This window comes from Hemiscyllium ocellatum, chromosome 8 (assembly GCF_020745735.1).
Source record: "Hemiscyllium ocellatum isolate sHemOce1 chromosome 8, sHemOce1.pat.X.cur, whole genome shotgun sequence".
In the NCBI taxonomy this organism is placed as follows: Eukaryota; Metazoa; Chordata; class Chondrichthyes; order Orectolobiformes; family Hemiscylliidae; genus Hemiscyllium; species Hemiscyllium ocellatum.
This window is the reverse complement of record NC_083408.1, coordinates 40480917-40497235: the sequence shown is the minus strand read 5'-3', so window position 1 is coordinate 40497235 and position 16319 is coordinate 40480917. Positions and strand designations below refer to the sequence as shown.

The 16319-nt window shown below is 43.0% G+C and overlaps 1 protein-coding gene across 3 annotated transcripts in view; it reads left to right on the top strand.

Moving 5' to 3' along the window:
- smoc1 (SPARC related modular calcium binding 1) overlaps positions 1-16319 on the top strand; it is a 243621-nt gene that overhangs the window by 97680 nt on the left and 129622 nt on the right. The window lies entirely within an intron of this gene.

The window sequence follows — 16319 nt, the reverse complement described above, 5'->3', positions numbered from 1 at the left end:
CTCTCCCAGAGTTGAATGAGAAAAAAAGGACATAGTGGTCATCGCTATTCTTGGGTGATTTTGATACAAAAGTTGACCTCCATAAACCACTATGACCAGGTTCCCAACTTAATTGAGTCCATTTACCTGCGTTTGGCCCATATCCCTCAAAACATTTTCTATTTGTACACCTGTCCAAATGTTGTAACTGTACCTGCATCTAACAGTTCGCTTCGGAAGGGAGGTCCATCTAGTTACCTCCTGGTACCTCAATCATAACATTCAAGAAGTTCAGTGGGATTATATTCAGTTCAAAATTTTTGAGCCGCAAAATGTTTCTGACACTCCCAGTGAGGGTGCTGTCGGCATGAACATGTTGGACTGAAGGGTCTGTTTCCATGCTATATGTGTCCTGCTGGAAAGTACTTCAAGGTGAATCTGAGAAATGTTGGGGTGAAACTATAAAACTTTACAGGGAAGTAAAGAAGGCTAAGTAATTTGAAACTAAAATAAATGCTTTCAATAAGACACAATTTTCTCTTGTATCAATGTAGGGGAAGAAGGTTTGACAATTGAAAGAGCCATGGTTTATTGATTAATTGCCCCATTTCTGATATGTATAAGCTGGTAGGGCCCTCTTATGTTAAAGGTGAATAGATATTGAGTTCTTTCTCCATCAGATGCACTGTTATGATAAAGGAGCTAATTGGTGCCAATTTGCACACGCAAACCATAAAAAAAATCAATTTACCATTGAACCTTCTGCATCGTTTGGTGGGGAGCTGTTTTTCTATTTCTGAACTCCATATGAGAGAGTACAGACTGATGTCCCAATAGAGATTGGATGATGTGGCAGGATGGTTCCTGTTCAGAGAGCGGCACAGAAGTAAGTGTCATAATTTCATGAGATATAGGAGCAGAATTAGACCATTCGGCCCATTGAGTCTGCTCTGCCATTTAATCATGACTGATATGCTTGTCACTCCCCATTTTCTCTATCATGCTTCAATCCATAACCAATTAAAAATCTGTCTAACTCCTCCTTAAATATACTCACTGCCCCAGCATCCACCACACTTTGGGGTAGCGAATTCCACAGATTCTGTGGCAGAAGTAGTTTCTCCTCGACTCTGTTTTAAATTTGATACCCTTTATCCTAAGACTCTGACCTCTTGCCCTAGGGTGCCCCACAAGAGGAAGCATTGCTCCATATTTACTTTATCCACACCTTTTATCATCTTGAATATCTCAACTTGATCTCCTCTCATTCTTATAAATTCTAGAGAGTATAGGCCTAAACTGTTCAGTATCTCTTCATACAACAGCCTCTGGGATCAATCTAGTGAACCTCCTCTGATCTGCCTTCAATGCCACTACATCTTTCCTCAAATAAGTATCAAAACATTCCTTTCTGAATTAGAATGAGGAAGAAAATATATCCCTGAAAGCCAGCTCCACAGGATGGGGCCTGTTGCTCATATACCTGATGCCACACTCCTGAAGCAACTACTCTTGGAGCTCAGTTGTGGCAGGATATTCCAAGGAGAACAGAGAAGCAATGTTTGGCATGATCGTCAAAGCATTTCTGCAGAGGTCAAGCATATCAGCTAACTCATGGGAGACCAGAGCTCATGGCTAGCTGAAGAAGGAGAGATTTCATGGGAATGTGCAAAAGTGAAGCCAGGGAAGTGTACAAGCCCCTGACCTCCATTCTACTTGAACTTCTGAGCACCACTTGCCCACATGTCTTAGGGCAGCATGGTGGCATAGTGTTTAGCACTGCTGCCTCACAGCGCCAGAGACCTGGGTTCAATTCCTGCCTCAGGCAACCGTCTGTGTGGAGTTTGCACATTCTCTCCGTGTCTGCATTGGTTTCCTTTGGGTGCTCCGGTTTCCTCCCACAGTCCAAAAATGTGCAGGTTAGGTGAATTGGCCACGTTAAAATGCCCGCAGTGTTAGGTGAAGGGGTAAATGTAGGGGAATGGGTCTGGGTGGGTTGCGCTTCGGCGGGTCAGTGTGGACTTGTGGAGCCAAAGTGCCTGTTTCCACACTGTAAGTAATCTAAAAAAAGCCCATCAAGCTGGCAGAAGTAGAAGCTGCAGAAAATCCTCTTTATTGTATTGTTGGTTCTAGAAATCCTGGCTTTGTAGATTTCCTTTGAGCTGCGGTGGTGATGATAGTTATAATTTGTCATGTTAATAATCTCTGCAATCTGATCATGAAGAACATGGGTACACTAATACTTTGAAGGAATAGACGGTTGAGGTGAAATAACGTGTGACTTGGTGATTGATAAGGAGAGCATTCTTGAGAATGTTCCTCATTGATAGGGTAGGCCGAACTTGCCTTCCGACTCTGAGCTTCAATTCTGTACCATCCCAGGCTGCTCTCTGCTGGCCCAAAGTAAAGTGAGTTGCCCACTTCAAACTAGAAGCAGTACAGAGCTGCCCTGAACGTGGCTGAAATTGGCACTGAGCTCATCCCCAGAGGCTGTTCGGGTGATTTGGGAAATGAAAGAATTTGACTTGGTGACTTGTTTTTGGAATAGCCTTAATAATGGGAAGCCATGCATTTATATAATACCTCTCAGGACCTCAGGAATTCTGAACAAGTACTTTTCAAGTATAGTGTATTTGTTCGGAAACATCTCACGGCAAACTGTTGCCCAAGACAGCAGAGAAATCCACTTGCATCTTTCAGGAACAGTGTAACGAGTTCTGATATGTCCACCAAGAGTGTAGGCAGGACCCTCATTTGCGTCTGAATGCTGCCACCCACTCAGCAGTGCAGCATTCCTCACTTCTAGATTTTTGTGTTGAAATGTCTGAGTGAGATTTGTCAGGTGTTCACTTGAGTGTGAAGGTGCTGCCAACTCTGCCACTGATCATACTACAGGGCATAGCAGAGTATACAATGTATCTGGCCCGTGCTGCAGTGTTTCAATGGCTTCCTTTTACATTGCTTACATAATCTGCTCCGCTTTCAGCATGCACCAGTACATATAGTCAAAGCTTATTCCAGAAGTCCTCAGAACACTAATGGTCGCCTTTGACCTTTATCTGACTGTCTGAGATCACAGGTGGAATGATCAGATCAGCTATGATCTCATAAGCCAATGGGCTGAATGGCCTATTTCTGCAACTGCAATAGGATCTTTATTGGGATTTGTGGCAGGCATGTTTTTAGACTGTATTTTAATACAGAGAATGCAAACGACACTTGCATTTGTTATAAAGACTCTGAGTGGGTATGGATTCCTGAATCATTGTCCGAGTCTTGCTGCATCCTTTGGTATCTGAGGCTTTGTCAATCATGAAGCCAGGATGAGGAACAGCAGCTATTTGTTTTCCTTCCTTGCCTAATCCACACCTTTAAGTTTAATTGCAGTGCCTTGACCACCATCCTGAATGGAAACAGCATGCTTCGGGCTGGAGACGTTTCTGCCTTGTTTGCATATGTACTCACGGGATAAGCTGACTCTGAGTTTGTGGGGAGGTAGATATCGGGAAGCTTATAGGTGAGTGAGGGTGCATTGGACATGATTGTCGGGGGCTGTCGTTCTCTTATCCCTGGCAAGTGCAGTTTTGTGTATGACTCCAGGGCATCACCACCACCAGATTTAAATTTATTGTCACACGTGTATCAAAATTGCAGTGGTTTCTTTGTGTGTTCGGCACAAAGTGTCACCACACTCCAGGGCCATCTTGAACACAATGCAAGATTTTACTCCAGTAGAGTTCATCTTTCTTTCTTCTTCTTGTTCCTCCTCCGCTGCTCCTCCAGTCACTGCTCGCCATTGGTCAGAGCCTCTGAAACAGGTTCCTGGGTCTCTGTAAAGGCCTCTGGGCTCCCAGTTATAGGCCTACACGGCTGCCATGTCTGAGTTGTAGCCGTGGGCCTGGGTTATATGGGATCCATGCGACTTGAACCCCATCCAATGCTCCTCCGGCCACTGCTGCTGGTTATCTGCCGTCCTGTTTGCCAATACTTCTGCTTCTTCAGGCACCCATGGCCTCGCTGTGGACCTGGAGCCATGGCACAGCCTGCGAGTCTGGGCCGGGAAAGCCAGCCCCGGGACCTGCTGCCCAACTGCATAGACATTGCTCATCACACAAGGGGAGATGGTTGGACCATGCTAATGTCTCTGGATGAGTAATCTAGAGATCCAGGCTCATGCTTCGTGTAAATGGTTTCAAATCCCACCGCTGCAGCTGATTGAATACCATTGTCATAAAAGCCAATCTGGCTCGATAATGTCCTTTAGGGAAAGAAATCTACTGCCCTGATCTGGTCTGGCTGACTCGGAAATGCCCTCTGCTATAGCCTGGAATGCTAAATCAGTTCGAGGACAAGAAATGCCAGTCTTGACAACGAGGTCTATATTATCCCATGAATTACCAGAGGTGCACTGACTGTTTGAAATCACAAACACAAAAGGTGTAATCCTAACATTCCTCTGTTAACAGTTAGTACAAGAAAGGGTTCAAGATTAGTATCTTAAACTTACACAAGAGCGATTAAATATGTGCAAAGCAGAGCTAACTAAAGTGAACTGACAAATTAAGTTAATACAGTGGCAGACATTTAAGAAGATATGTCAAAAAACACAAATCAATATATTCCAACCAGAAAGAAAAAAATTCTAAAGACATCATTGATTAACTAATAAGGTTGAAGATAATATTAAACTTCAAGAAAAAGCGTATAATTGTGCAAACATATGCCACAAGTCAAAAGATTGGACAGATTGTAAAGGAATAAACAAAGAATGATCAAAAGAGGAATAAAGAGGGAACAGTGTGAGTATGTGAGAAAGCTAGCAAGAAATGTGAAAAGAAATTGAAAGAGTTTCTATAGATTTTGATTTTTAAAGACCAGAGTTAACAAAGTGAATGTTGGTCCCATAGAAAATGGGTTTGGTAATTAATAATGGAAAATAAGGAAGTGGCAAATGAATTGAGCAGATGTTTTGCGTTGGTCTTTGTTTTGTACAATTCCAGTAATATCCAAGAAATGGCTATAAAGCAGGAAGTGGAAGTGGGTGGAGGAGGAGCTGAATAAAATGACAATTACCGGTGAAGCGGGTACTGAGAAAATCCTTGGAGCTGTGGGCTGACAAATGCCATGGATTTAATGGACTTCATCCAAGTCTTCAAATAAGTGATTTGTGACATGAATGCTTTGGTTAAGCCAAATAAGTGCTTTGGTTTTAATTTTCCAAAATTTTCATATGCAGGAAAGTTTCAATTCGATTAGAAAATAGTGATTGCAACTACATTACTTAAAACAGGAGGGAGACAGAAGGAGCCTACAGGCTAATTAGCTTAACAACTGTTGTAGCGAGGACGTGAGAAGCTATTATTAAAGTCACATAGAATCCTTACAGTCTGGAAACAGACCATTCATCCATCGAGTCCAAATCAACCCTCCCCCCTACCTGTAACCCTGCATTTCTACCTAGCCTGCATGTCCCTGGACGCTATGGGCAAATTAACATGGCCAATCCACCTAACCTGCAAATCTTTGGACTGAGGGAGAAAACTAGAGCTCCCAGAGGAAACACATGCACACTTGGGGAGAGAGGGTGGAATTGAACGTGGGTCCTGAGCACTGGGAGGTAGCAGTGCTAACCACTGAGGCACCATGTCGCCCCAATGTAGCAGGGCTGTTTGAAAAATTCAAGGTAATCAGGCAAAGCCAACATGGTTTGTGAAAGGGAAGCCATGGTAAACCAACTTATTGATCTCTTTGAAGAAGTACCATGTGCTGTGGATAAAGGAGAACTGGAGGATGTTCTAAACTTAGATTAGATAAGCGTTTGATAAGATGTTACGACAAAGGTTATTACAATAAAAAAAGCTCATGGTGTAGGATGTATCATATTGCCACAGATAATAGGTGGCACGGTGGCACAGTGGTTAGCACTGCTGCCTCACAGCGCAGAGACCCACGTTCAATTCCCGCCTCAGGCGACTGACTGTGTGGAGTTTGCACATTTTCCCCGTGTCTGCGTGGGTTTCCCCTGGGTGCTCTGGTTTCCTCCCACAGTCCAAAAATGTGCAGGTTAGGTGAATTGGCCATGCTAAATTGCCCGTAGTGTTAGGTGAAGGGGTAAATGTAGGGGAATAGGTCTGGGTGGGTTGCGCTTTGGTTTCCACACTGTAAGTAATCTAATCTAAAATAGATTGGCTAACTAATGGAAAAGAGGAAGTAGGTGTAAATGGGTCCTGCGTTAGTTGGCAAGATTTAATGAATAGCATGCCCCAGGGATCACTGCTGGGACCTCAGCATTCTACAGTTTGTATATGTGGCTTGGATGAAGGAACAAAGGTATAGTTGCCAAAGTTGCTGATTTTCATGAAGCAAACACTGGCTACAGATGGAGTGTCTTATGAGGAGAGGTTGGGCTTGTACTGAATAGAATTTAGAAGAATGAGAGGGGAACTTATTGAAGTATGCAAGCTTGTTAAGGGATTGGACAGAATCGGTGTTGACAGGTTTTCCCCCTTGTGAGACAGTCTACGGCTCGAGGGCATCACCTCAGAATAAGGATCACACATTTAAGATAGCGATAGGGCGAAATTTCTTCTCTCAGAGTCTGATGAATTTGTGAGATTCCTTACTGCAGGGGGCTGTCAAATGTAGTTCAGTATTCAAGGTCAAGGTAGACAGATATTTAATCAGTGAAGGGAATTGAAAATTATAGGAAAAGGTAGGAAAGTGAAGTTGAGAATTATCCATTCAATCATGATCTCATAGAATGGGGAAGCAGAGTCAGTGGGCTGAATGGCCTAGTTCTGCTTTTATATCTTATGGTCTCACTCTGAGTTACGTCTTCTGACTCAGTCTTTTCCATTGACTCATTCCCTCCCTGTAACTTCTTCGCTAACATTTTCCCTTCCATGACTCCCTCCGATCCGACTCTATCCCTCTGATTTACTGCCTCTGTCTTTCTATCTTTCACTTGTTGCCTGTCTCTGACTCTCTGCTCCCTGACTCACACCCTTTGACTCAGTCTCGCTCTCTGATTCTCTTCCACCGCAACTTCAACCCTTATCCTCTGAATCACCGTTTCTCTGACATGCCCTCCCTCTCTTTCAACCTTGCTTCTTTATGTCTGATTTTCCTTCCTGCTGACTCTCCCTTGTCTAAACAGCAGCTACAACAGTGCAGTTCCCCTCTACTTATCGAGCACGTAAGGAACATGGGACCTAAGAGCATTTTATAGTTTATATCTGCAGAGCTTTGGTTTAATCACAACGCAGTTCTTCAATTCCTAAGAATACAAAGTCTAATTAGCATCCCCCCAAAAACAGAATTCATTCCATTCATTGTATATGAATAAATTGTAAATCTGCTTGGAATTACAAATAAATTGCAGCAGACCAGACTCCTGCTTAAATACACGAGGTAGGAATCAGGGATATAACCCTTTCAAATGGCCAGACTGTCATTTCTCAGAAGGTTGATAGATTGCAAATTCACAGATACAGCCTAACCTCCTCTGAAGGATACCCTACATAGCTGTAGGTCCCAAGTCCTGAGTTTCCTGTCAGATTTCCTTTCCCAAAGGACATTAGTGAACCAAAAGGTTTTTATAACAATTGACGGTAGTTTTACGGTCACCATTACTGAGACCTACTCATAATTACAGACTTTCTATTAACTGAATTTAGTTTCCACCACTTGCTCTGGTAGGATTTGAGTCAATGCCCCGACATATTGGATTTGGTTTTTGGATTAATAATCCAGGGACATTACCACCATACCATTGTCGTCCTCCAATAATTGCAAAACAAAAACTGGAAGTCTGAGGCAATTCTCCCACAGTTTCTGCCTACAACTCATCTTCCTAGGACTAAGATCTTTTAATCTGACCAAAATACAGGAGCCTCCCATCCCACGCCAGTCACTAGAAAAAAACACTTGATCTTCAGATATCAATATTACTGGGTTCTAGGTACTGTCTTTCAGATGGGCTTTTAATTGGGGTCCCCATCTGCTCTCTTAGATAGATATTCAAGGATATTATGAAGTATTTCAGGAATGTCCCCTTGGTATCCCAGCCAAAATGTATCCCTGTTTTAATATCTGCTAAAACAAATTATTTGATGTTACCATCTACACTGTTCTTCAAGACAAAGACTTAGTTAGCTGCTACATACATTACAACAATCACCACACTTCAGAAACCCTTACATGGCTTTCAAAGTGCTGTGAAGCATCCTGATATTTTGAAAGGTGCTTTATAAACACAAGACTTTTTGACCATTCTTTCCATTTATAAAAGCTTTATGAAACACTTTTGAAGCTTTTAATGGCTTTATCTAGCCAGTTCCTGTTTCTGCTGTGTGTGTGTGTGTGTGTGTGTGTGTGTGTGTGTGTGTGTGTGTGTGTGTGTGTGTGTGTGTGTGTGTGTGTGTGTGTGTGTGTGTGTGGTGTTATGTGACCACCTTGCGCTGAAGTGCTGAATGTACAGATATGTTGTGCCCATGCTGTCACAACAAAAGTTTGTGCAGAATGTACAGCCCTTGTGAGATTGTAAACATTCTAAACCTCTCAAATTTATGAACTGAGTCAAACTATGAAGGTTTTGAAGACATTTTTATTGTTTGACAAACTGTGGTCATGTCTACTTGAAAATTATTTGTTTGTACAAACATAGGAGGCTAATGGGAGCAGTATGGGGAGAGAGAAAGAGGTGACAGAGTAGAAGGGAGGGAGGAATGAGGAGAAAGAGAGATGGAAACATGCACTTTCATGGTCTTATCTAGTTTAGGTTGAAACCATTTCCTGATTCCTTAGGAAGGGCTCATGCCCGAAACGTCGATTCTCCTGCTTCTTGGATGCTGCCTGACCTGCAGGCAGCATCCAGCAACACATTTTCAGCCATGTTCTTCTCTATTTCGGTTATCTTCTGCAGCTCTATGACACCCTTCTGCCCTGGACTCTCCATTTTAGTGGAATTGTCTTCTTGTACATTGCCTGTGTGGGACCATACGTGGCCTTGCCTTCAGCACTTTAGGGAATTGCATCTCTCTCTCTCTCACTGTCTCCTTCAACCTTCTTGAACTTCTTCTGCTTCTTTGGCTTGGCATTAATTCCTTTTTTCAATGATGCCTTCATGATGCTCTGCGGGTCATTTTCCTCTGCTAATGACAGATGCAAATTCTTGTGATGTCTGCAAACAAAGTTAAGCTGTAATTGCCTTCCTCAATAAATTAAGTTACCAAATAGTTTTGACTGAGGCACGTAAAATGCACATGGAATTGTGCCATAAAAATAGTTAACCATCTATAAATATCAGTTAAAATTTATTGCCGATATGACAGAACTTAATTGCTCATGATCTGCTTTAGCCTGCAATTTTTTTTCCCTCTGTGAAGAAAGGATGTTAAGACAAAGATTGATTTTGCACAGACATGGGCCATTAATTTCAAACAACCAATGAACATTTTACAATGGCAATAACATATAGCAAATCACAAGACTTAGGAAAATTACTTACAATGTTTATACCTTATCATTTCCTGCATAAGCATAATGTAAAAATAAATATTAATGAATATTGCGAAGAGAATGGTTTGAGGTATTCATTCGGGCTTCTACTTAGCCTTTCGTCATCCATAACTCTAGTGTGATCTAACATTACAAGCAAGGCTGTTGAAATAGGTGACTTTATTGCAAAACCTATTGTTGAGTAATACCTCATGAATGATCAGTTAAGACTGGGGTTGTGCAATGAAGCTATCAAGTCAAAGCTCAGTGTTAGCAGAACACAGCATTGGTCTTCAGTCAACTATGTATGTTTTATGTGCCAAATAAATGCCCATTTCCACCTCCTTGAAATAATTAAGATTTAATATTTTACTTTCCTCCAATTGATTGGATCCTATGCTGAGGTCTAAACTCCTATTTACAGGATTATTATAGTGTTTGCAGTTAAGTTTAAGTGACAACAGAGAACTTTTCTGTTCCCCTGTTCACTCCATTGAGAGCCACGATGTGGAGAGAAGGTGGATCTCTTTGGTCTGCTGGATAGGAAAGGAAAGAGGTTCTTTATAAAAAGATTGAAGGTTTCAACGCTGCCAGTGCATTGAGAAAATCTTCCTGTTTATTGCAACATTCCACTGTCTCATATTCTGCCACTTGTTTTACCTCTCATGTTGTTTTAGTGCTCCTCTTCATATCTGGCTGTGAATACTTTGGTAGATTTTTGTTCATTCAGGATTTTTGGTGGGAAAGAGTTTGGATCAAAGATGGTCAAATGGATTTGAGTTACTGATTAATGTGATGTTAATATTTCTGTGTGACAGTCTATGGAATAGTAATATTAGGATTTAATCCTTTTACTATTTTTCTAAGATTTCCAGTGAACCTTGGCACCGTGTTTTGTGACTTTTCTTGATTCTTCAGAAATGGATCAGAGTCCTTCCCCTTCTAAGCTAATACTATCTCCTCCTGTCCCTTGTGAATGTCAGAAGGAAGAGAATCGTTTAAGAGTCCAAGCCATTTTGGGATGGTGCCACTGGCCCATGGTGTCCTCTGTCTCACAACAACAATAACAACTTGCATTAATATCAAGACAAGGCAAGACACTTTTCAGGAGACGAATAGAAGCAGAACTAAAGAGAGAAATTCGAAAAACTGGTCCAAAACTTAATTCTGAATTGGCTTTTACCAGACATGAGATGAGAGAATTAGATGGAGGGATGGAACGACTGGGAGATGGACACTTGATAGCGGGCTGAAGTGCACAGGAGGCCATCGTTGGAGGACCATAGATATTGGGAGGGAATTTATTGCTTAAGGGGATTGCAGATGTAGCAAGTCTCTGTTGAGAGTTTTTGAAGAAAACTGTAAGTGTGTTTTATTGGAAGAATTGGGGTGTAGGATGTGAGAAACTGCACTTTGGATGAATGGAAGATTCTGGAGGGTGTGGATTAATTTATGGTTACAAAGGAGGGTGTTGGAGTGATCACATCTGTATTAGACAATAACGTGAATTCAGTTGGAGGTAAACTCATGTAAAGGCAGAGATGAGCAACATTTCAGAAGACTTGGAGAAATATGTGGTATGACGCTCAGCTTGGTATCAAGCACAGTGCTCAGATTAGTTCAGTCCTGTTTAGCCTGGATCAGGGAAGAGGAGGCAACAATGTAATAATCCTCAACAACAGTGAAAACCATTGTCTTCCCAAAAGACACAATTATTACCTGACCCTGGAACTCCAGTGATAACTGCTTTTACAATGGTTTTCATATTTACCTCATGCCTAGGTTCTATCCAACTGTATTACTATGTGACTGTAAGTCATATGACCACTTCAGAACAACCTATGTTGAATGTTGTAGGAGTGTTTTAGTGTTGACAAGTAGATCGGTATATGAATAGGAAAGATGTAGAGAGATACGGGCCAAATGCTGGCAAATGGGATTAGATTAATTTAGCATATCTGGTCAGCATGGACAAGATGGACTGAAGGGTCTGTTTCGGTGCTCTACAACTCTATAACTTTAAGCATGATGATTTTAGGAATCACATTGCACACTTGTTTTGTTTATGTTTAACCCTCCTACTTAGCTCCCCCTGTGTCGTACACCCTCCTTGATGGCCCACTGCCTGCTTCCTTCAACTCTCCATGTTTTCCATGTGAGGAAAGAAGGGAGCTCTAGTGTGAAAAGGCAAACTTGCATTAAATGGCATTTTTCACATACTCAGCCAAAAAAAAATCTGATTGTGGTCACTGTTGTGTGGTAACTACTTATCACGCAGTGAAACCCTCTTGGCAACAATGAGGTGAATGAGTACATGGCTTGTTTATAAATGGTGTTGCGCAGTTAATGAAGGTTCTGTTGCAAAGGGGCACAGAATATAAAAGCAAGGACGTTCTGTTTAGCTTGTATAGAACATCAATTCAGCCTCACCTGGGACATTATATCCGGTTCTGGGAAACCGCACTGCAGGAAGGTTGTGGAGACATTAGAGACCGTGCAGAATATATTCAAGAGAATGGTTCCAGGGTTTGAGGAACTTAAGTTGTACAAATAGATTGGAAAAGCAGGGATTCTTCTCCTTGGAAAACATTGAGAGGAGCTTCAGTAGAGGTGTTTAAAATCACGAGCAGTCTGGACTGAGCAGATAGGGAGAACCTGTTCCAAATGTGGGAGGATCGAGGGGAAGTGGGTGCAATGTTAATATAATTGGGAAAAGAAACAATTTAGACACAGACCAAACCCTTTTCGAGTAGCAAGTGGCTAGGGTCTGGGAATTTGCTGCTGGAAGGTGTGGTGAAGACAGGTTCAGTTGAGGCTTCATAGGGGGGTATTATCTGAAAAGGAGGAATATTCAGGGCCATTGGGAGAAGGTAGGGTGGTAGCACTAGGTAGATGGATCCTTCAGAGAGCCAGTCTGGGCATGATGTAGCCTCCTTCATGTTTATATACATTTAGTGATTGTGGAAAAATGTAGGCCCAGACATCCTCCTGCTTTTCTTTCAATAATGTGACGGGACTTTAAAGCCCACCTGAAAAGTCTAAAACAGAATGGAGCAGCAGATGGGGCCTTGATTCAGTGTTAAGCTGGTGAAAGACAGTAAGAAGCCAGAACGATGTGCCATATAACAGGGATAGATTTACTGGATTGTCCAAGATCAGAAATTCCTCCAATTTCTTCCCTCAGCTTCTTCTCTCTCCCAATAACTGTGTGTTATTTCAATGACCCATATCACCTCAGGTACAGCTGTGTTAAAGACAAGTGTAGAATTTTGGCTTGCATTAGAACATCTCTTGGCACTTTGCGTGCATGTTGGCACATTGGAGTTAGGTGACCATGGAATGTGGGCATCATTGGCTAGGCCAGAAATTCTTGCCATCGCTCAGAGGGCAGTTAGGAGTCTGTGGAAACACATGTAGGCCAGACCAGGTAAGGGTGGCAGATTTCCTTCCCTGAAGGGCATTATAATGAAACCGAGGGGTTTTAATTGATAAGTGCTACTGCTTTCATGGTTATCATTAGATGATTGACTCCAGATCTTTAGTTGAATCCAAATTCCACCATTTGCCATGGCGGGATTTGAACCTTGGTCTCCAGATCATTAGTTCAGCAGTCTCTGAATTAATAGTTCAGTGCCAATATCACCAGGCCATTGCCTCCCTGATAGGCCTTGTGGTCAAGTGGTCTTGTTTAATTGTGTTTCAGCCATGTGTGGCTGAGCTGATGCAAATTTTTATCCAAGCCCCCCCCCCCCCCCCATCCCTGAGTTTGGAATCTGGGCCTTGGCTTGTGGATGTTTGAAACATCCTTGGCTTGTGGATGTTTACAAGTCAATCCCAACCTGTCACAGGCCCTCATAGCCCCCCATCTCTGTACAACAACCGTGACCTGTACGCCTCAATTCCTGCCAATTGTAGATTGTAGGGAGAAACAGCTCCCATTGGTGGAAGGATGGAGATTGTTTGCACTGAGCATAATCGGTATTTCCTGTTGTCCAGGCCAGGCTTGAGGAAGTCCACAGGTACCCTTACCTGCTTCCCTCAGCCCTCTCCAATGTGCCCATCAAGTCATCATTCATCAAGACCACTTGACTACTCATCAGGAGCAACTTTTTGTCATTTTAAAAATATACTTTATTCGTGAAATCAACTGTACTTACATGAACATGTTCTCAATCAGTTCTGATGAGTCTTTGCAGAGGAAAAGTAAACAAACAGAACATTGGAATTTTGACATTTCTCAGATCTTGTGTCCTGATCAGCACTTTCTACTGATGCAGGAAGCTATGTTCATTTAGAGGCCTGAGAGGGTCTAACAACTGAATGAAACCTTATTATACTTCAGTAGAAAGACACCAGATGGTGGTCTTTCCCCACTGCGCTTTGGCGGCTCCTGCCCCAAGCTTTAGTCCATCCCTCAGCATGCAGTCCTGGGCCTTGGAATGTGCCAGTTTGCAGCACTCGGTCACAGTCAATTCCTTGTTCTGGAAGAACAACCCATTTTAGACAGACCAAAGAGCCTCTTTCACCAAGGTGATGGTCCTCCAGGCACAGTTGATGTTTGTCTTGATGTGCCCCCAGGAACAGACCATAGAGCACAGAGGCCTGCGTCGCAGAGTTGCTCAGGATGAAGCTTGACAAAAACCACTTCATCTCACTCCACACCTTTGTAAAGTCTCATTCCAGAAGGAGATGGGTGACAGTCTTTTCATCAGCGCATCTGCTTTTCGGGCAGCGTGCAGTGTCACACACAGACCAGGTCTGCATGAAGGATCTGACGGGCAGTGCCCTTCTCACCACTAGCCAAGCTACATCTTGGCACTTGTTGGAAAGTTCTGGTGGTGAGGCATTCTGCGAAATGACTGACAGCCTGCTCAGGGAACCACACGACAAGATCCACCCTCACTTTTTTTCCATAGGGTCTCAAGGGCGTTATATACTGACCACTCCCTGATGGGCCCATGGCCAAAGGTATTTTCTTTCACAAACGACAAGTGATAGGGAACAGTCCAACTACTGAGAGCATTCTGCCTCAATGAGGCCAGAGCCATCCTTTGCAACACCGGAGCTAGGTAGAGCCTCCGTATGTAGTGACACTTGATGACTTGCCCACTCATGAACAGCTTGAGTAATAACTCTGGCTCCCTGTATTGTGGACCTCTCCAGCCAGCATGTTCTGGAGGGCTAACCCTGACATCCTTTCTGTTGCACTAAGCCGCAACTGTCTGCACAGGTAGGGAAGGAAGATTGTATAACCCTGTATCTCTCTGGCCAACACTTCGCCTCAAACAAAACCAACAAAAGGAGATCGACAGGTTATTCACCTCATTTAAAATCTTTGGGATTTTGCCAGGCACATATTGGAGTTTATATTTGCCTACAAAGCAAGGGTCAATGTGCTAATACATTGGCGACAAGATGTCCCATGGGTTTGGTAAGGAGAGCTGACTACAATGAGTAAGAACGCAGTCTGTCTTGGATCAGTCCTGAACAGGGCCTTGTTGCTTTGCTGTTTTGGAAACCCACGATCCTGGTTGTTCAAAGTGCAAATGGAGATTGGGTTACGGCACCAATTTTGGCTCTTTTTGTTCTATTATTACAGCGTGAATGAGGCCCCCCAGAGTTGTTCTCCTGCCTGTCAAATTAAAAACGCATAATTAATCAGAAACTAGTAATTAAATGGATCCCCTCCCAGCTTACAACACTTCCTTTAGAAGCTCTCCAGCATTTTTATTATAATGGATATTTTATCTGTGAAAGGAGTGCTTTATGTGGCTTCTGTTTTCACAAGAGGGCTGTAAACAGTGGAAGTTTAATCAGCGCTCCTGGAACCTAGCAGAATATTGTAACGTTGCAATTAACGTTATAATTCATGGCTCCTACTGTCTTGAACATGCATTTGTCAATTATCGGTGATTTGGCTTTGAAGATGCCCTATATCCCCAATGGTTTCTCTATGCTTTATACCCCTTAATGAAGAGGAAGCACACATTGACCCTGCATTCACCCACGCCCGTCAAATCCTGTCTGCACACCCCAAACATCATCAGTTTGCAGGTTTTTGTTTGAAACCTAAATGTGCAGAATCGAGTTGAACAATAGAGAATCTGTCCAGAGATGTTTCCCTTAAACTGCCTCAAAGGGATGTCGCTGTGGCATTTTGGCTTAGTGGCTAGCATTGCTGCCTCACAGCCCCAGGGATCTGGGTTCAATTCCAGCCTCTGGACACAATGGGGCAATTTCCCATGGTCAATCCACATAACCTATGCATCTTTTGGTGGGGCACGGTGGCTCAGTGGTTAGCACTGCTGTTTCACATCACCAGTGACCCAGGTTCAATTCCAGCCTCGGGCAATTGTCTATGGGGAGTTTGCATGTTCTCCCTGTGTGGTTTCACTCCGGGTGCTCCAGTTTCCTCCCACAATCCAAAGATGTGCAGGTTAGATGGATTGGCCCATGCTCAATTGCCTATAGTGTTCAGTGATGTACAGACTAGGTGGATTAGCCGTATGAAATACAGGGATGGGATGTAAAATAATAGGGTAGGGGAATGGGTATAGGTAGACTGGTCTTCAGAGGATCAGTGTGGACTTGTTGGGCCGAAGGGCCTATTAACACAGTGTATGGATTCTATGATTTTCGAACTTGTGGGCAAAAGAAATGAGTTCCCCAGTTTATATTTTAAAAAGTGCCTTTAGTTTGAGCGAGTCACCGTGTACACGTGGAGGGAGGGAGTTCATATTTCTGCCATTCGTTCCTGCTCTTGGGCCCGGTAGGCACATGACAGCAGAAGCCTCCGGAACTGTGTCAGTTAACAACATGAAAAACAACGGACCCATTCCTCT